At 48.2% G+C, this 5,147-nt stretch overlaps 1 pseudogene; it reads right to left on the bottom strand.

Moving 5' to 3' along the window:
• Positions 1-1,889: 1,889 nt before the first annotated feature.
• LOC115835341 lies at positions 1,890-2,042 on the bottom strand (annotated as a pseudogene).
• Between the last annotated feature and the right edge of the window lie 3,105 nt (positions 2,043-5,147).

Here is a 5,147-nt window from a genome sequence, read left to right on the forward strand (position 1 = left end):
CTGGAAACTGACATAGGTACAATTCAAAAAGCTTACTCAGATCACAACCGTTTTGTACACATTTGTTTTTGCATGTGTGTATGTGTGTGCGTTTGTTCTGTGCATTTTTATGTGGTGTAGATCTCTGTAACTATCACTTCGACAGTAAAGATAGAGAACTGTAGCCTCACCACCAGGCTCCAACTTGCAATCCTTGCGGACACTCTGACATGTTTTCCTCCACCCCTTCCCCTTGGCAACCCCATAGTCTGTTCTCCATCTTTACAATTTTATTTCAATAATTTATATAAATGTAATTGTACAAAATCATATTTTTAAAGGGAAGAAACAAGTCACAGATATTTTTGTTAGCACTGTAAAATAGTCTTTAACATTCATTTGTTTTATGTTTCAAAAATATGTCTCAAAAAATGTGCCTTGTTCTTTCCCATATTTTCTGATATCGGGGTAGGAAAGCAATACCAAACAAAACAATTCCATTCATTTTTTTTCCACAGCTTGTTTTTCACTGTTATTTCCTAACACTTATTGTTCCATTTACTCTTTCTGTCTGTTTTCTATCACATAAAAGTAACTTCATATTCTTTATCTCTTCTAAGAAAACTTGGTAATGAGTCTTTAATGTGAAGCCTGGACCACCCTTGTTTTGATTTTGTGTTATGGGTGTTCTTTTGTGTGTCCACTCTTGTGGAGAGTCCTTGTGCAGCTGGGCTTTTCCAGCGGTTTGTCAAAATGGAAATAGATATTTAAGAAACCAAACACAAAATTATTTTGCTCCAGGAATGCATGATTTCTGAGAAAACACTACCTCTTCCAGCTGGATATTGTGAATATTATTCATATTATCCTTTACTCCCTTTTATTAAAGCTGTATTGTTTTTACACATTTGTATAACTCAGGTAATGAAATGTGAAACTAAGCAATTGCCTACCAATTACAATTGATATTAATGATGCTACTGGGGGGCCACCTCTACAGTGGCTGCGCCAAGTCTAGGGACTTTCTAGCTTTGCTAAGTTACATGGGATTGCCTACGTACTAAATGGAGATGGGGGACAGGACCGAGGACGCGGTGGCACCGACCCACCCCGACATGGAAGCCCAGGATGGGGCCCCAGGCACGGCGTGGCCACGAGCCGGAAGTGGGCATGCGATGTCGGACGACACCACAGCATCCAGCAGGCCACCACCGTGGCAAGCAAACCCCAGGACCATGGCCACAAGCACTGCCAGGAAGGCAGCGGGGCGGGCTTCCAGCCCTGGACACACTGTGATGTGAGCCGGGTGGGCAGGGAGTGGTTGGGGAGGAGGGGTGGCAGGGAGGAGGGGTGTGGGAGTGGTTGTGGGCTGGATGCTGGGTTGCCATCGGGGCGGGCAGTGAACCACAGTGACCACGACCTGCTCCCCTACCCTCTCCCCACCTGACCCATCCTACTTGCTTTCCTCTCCCCTCCACAATATGCCCCCACTGCCGACAATGTGCAATGATGACAATGGCATGGGACTTTCTACCCAGCCAGGGCCAATGAACCCTGCACCACAAGCCACATGCAGTGCAAGGGAGCCCCCGAGGGAGGAACCCAGACCATGGTGGCGGCCACTGGAACCCAGCCCGAGCCAGCTCTCTTCCCTCTCCATCTTCGCGGATGGCGGTGCTGCCCTGTATCTCTCCCTCACAGCCAGGCATCCCCCTTCCACCTGCCACCCAATGCGTGACAACGCAGGGCCCATGGGGGGAGGGGGAAGGGGTGGGTGTGGTGGAAGAGGAGGGCAGATGTTGCCGGGTCTGCACTTGGGGGAACAGGGCCCCTGCAGGCCCTGTGAGAGAACCCCCAGCTGTGCACCCTGAGGAGCCTGGAGTCACCCCCGGGGGTGATTGACTGGCAAGCTACAGTGAGACAGGTGTAGCCCCGGGAGGAACCTGGGGCTGCAAGTGCATTTGAAGGGTGGATGATCAATGTGTCCTACAATTCACATTAATTCTTGCATATAGGTGTGCTCTTCTTCAACACATGAGCCAAGTGATCCACCGCTAAGAGTCGTTTGAGGTTGATTTGGCGAGGGTGCTCCCAACACTGGGAGGCCCTCCTGGCACAGCACATCACCCAGAGTGGTTGCCTTAGGCTGGCCAGTCAGACAGCAATGGGACCAGACTCTGGAGAGGGAGCGGAAGGTTTCACAACACAGGGAGGTGCGTGCTGACCATGCGGGGGGAATGCTGACACCACCCCACATGCCCCCGGGGTTTCCTGCCCCCATGGCATGGGGAACACACCACATGTACAGCACACATGTGACAGCACCATGGCCGCTGGATAAAGCTCCCACCTGATGGCCACCATGACAGCGGTGCCAGTGGTGACACAGAAGTGTGGTGTGGCCCTGACCAGGGTTCAGAGTCTGCAGGGGAGGCAAGTGAGGGGCTGGGCCCCTCCCAAAGGGACTCCCCCATGGGCCCACTGCACCCGACCCAGGGGCTGATGGGCGACCCCCCCAAGGGGTCCTTAAACCTCCATGCTGGAATGTGCTAGGTACCTGAATGGTGGGGAAGTGGACAAGGAGAGGGGAACTGGCATCCAACCCCTGACCCTTGAGATGCCCTAGCTGGAAGGCTGGGGAGAGCTAGTGGGCCAGGCTGCCCAGTGGCATGGTGTGGCAGAGGTGACAACAGTGGCAGTGGCAGCAACAGGAACCTGGCCTATGTGACTGCCTTGGACATCAGTTAGAGTAGCAAGAATATAAGCAGATACCAGCCCACCAACAAAGCAGGAGTGAATGTTCTTTTTTCTCTAAACTTCTCTTCTTGCTTCTTTTCATTCATTTGATCCTCCATCACTGATATCCTTTGTTCCAGTTGATTGAAACAGCTACTGAGGCTTGTGCATTTGTCACGTAGTTCTTGTGCTGTGGTTTTCAGCTACATCAGGTCCTTTAAGGACTTTTCTGCTTTGATTATTCTATTTAGCCATTTGTCTAATCCTTTTTCAAAGTTTTTAACTTCCTTGCCATGGGTTTAGACTTCCTCCTTTAGCTCAGAGTAGTTTGATAGTCTGAAGCCTTCTTCTGTCAATACGTCGAAGTCATTCTCTGTCCAGCTTTGTTCCATTGCTGGTGAACAGCTGCGTTCCTTTGGAGGAGGAGAGGTGCTCTGATTTTTAGATTTTTCAGTTTTTCTCCTCTGTTTCTTCCCCATCTTTGTGGTTTTATCTACCTTTGGTCCTTGATGATGGTGATGTACAGATGGGTTTTGGTGTGGATGTTCTTTCTGTTTGTTAATTTTCCTTCTAACAGTCAGGACCCTCAGCTGCAGGTCTGTTGGAGTTTTCCAGAGTTCCACTCCAGACCCTTTTTTCTGGGTATCAGCAGCAGAGGCTGCAGAACCGCAGATATTGGTGAACAGCAAATGTTGCTGCCTGATTGCTCCTCTGAAAGATTTCTGTCAGAGGAGTACCTGGCCATGTGAGGTGTCAGTCTGTCCCTACTGGGGGATGCCTCCCAGTTAGGCTACTCAGGGGTCAGGGACCCACTTGAGGAGGCAGTCTCTCTGTTCTCAGATCTCCAGCTGCATGCTAGAAGAATCACTGCTTTCTTCAAAGCTGTCAGACAGGGACATTTAAGTCTGCAGAGGTTTCTGCTGCCTTTTGTTTGGCTATGCCCTGCCCCCAGAGGTGGAGTGTACAGAGGCAGGCAGGTCTCATTGAGCTGCGGTGGGCTCCACACAGTTCGAGCTTCACAGCCACTTTGTTTGCCTACTCAAGCCTCGGCAATGGCAGGCGCCCCTCCCCCAGCCTTGCTGCCACCTTGCAGCTTGAACTCAGACTGCTGTGCTAGCAATGAGTGAGGCTCTGTTGTCATAGGACCCTCTGAGCCAGGCACGGGATATAATCTCCTGGTGTGCCCTTTACTAAGACCATCAGAAAAGCACAGTATTAGGGTGGGAGTGACCCGATTTTCCAGGTGCCATCCATCACCCCTTTCCTTGGTTAGGAAAGGGAATTCTCCTACCCCTTGCACTTCCTTGGTGAGGTGATGCCTCACCATGGTTCGACTCAGGCTCGGTGCACTGCACCCACTCTCCTGCACCCACTGACATTCCCGAGTGAGATGCACGTGGTACCTCAGTTGGAAATGCAGAAATCATTCTTCTTCTGCATCACTCACGATGAGAGTTGTAGACTGGAGCCGTTCCTATTTGGCCATCTTGGCTCCACCCCCCTTCCTTCTGTTTTTTCTATGAGGATGCTACCTTTTTCACCATAGGACTCAATGTGCTCCCAAATATCTCTTCACAGATTCTGCAAAAACAGTGTTTCCAAACTGCTCAACCAAAAGAAATGTTTGAGTCTGTGAGATCAATGCACACATCCCAAATCAGTTTCCCAGAAAACCCCTCTCTAGTTTTCCTCTGAAGATTTTCCTTTTTTCACCACAGGCCTCAATACGCTTCCAAATATTGCTTCATAGATTCTACAAAACCAGTGTTTCCAAACTGCTCAATCAAAAGAAAGGATTAACTTTCTGAGATGAATTCACACACCACAAATCAGTTTCTCAGAAAGACTCTTTCTAGTTTTCAGCTGAAAATATTTCCTTTGTGACCATAGACCTCAATGCACTCCCAAATATCACTTTGCAGGTTCTACAAGAACAGTGTTTCCAAACTGCTCCATCAAAATAAAGGTTTAACTGTGTGAGATTAATGCACACATCACAAAGCAGTTTCTCAGAAAGCTTCTTTCTAATTTTAATCTGAAGATATTTCCTTTTTCACTATAGGCCTCAATGGGCTCCCAAGCATCCTTCCTCAGATTCTACAAAAATAGTGTATACAAACTGTCCCATCAAAAGAAAGGCTTAATTTTGTGAGATGACTGCACATATCACAAAGCAATTTGTCAGAAAAGTTTCTTTCTGTTTTTTCTCTGAATATATTTCCTTTTTCAACCTAGGCCTCCATGCACTAAAAAATACACATTTGCAGATTTTACAAAGACAGTTTCCAAACTGCTGAATAACAGGAAAGGTTTAATTCAGGACGATGAATGCACACTTCAAAAAGCAGCTTCTCATTAGCTTCCTTCTGGTTTTTCTCTGAAGTAATTTCCTTTTTCACCATAGGCCTTAATGCACTCCAAAATATCCCTTC

The sequence above is a fragment of the Nomascus leucogenys genome, chromosome 5, assembly GCF_006542625.1.
Source record: "Nomascus leucogenys isolate Asia chromosome 5, Asia_NLE_v1, whole genome shotgun sequence".
Lineage (NCBI taxonomy): Eukaryota > Metazoa > Chordata > Mammalia > Primates > Hylobatidae > Nomascus > Nomascus leucogenys.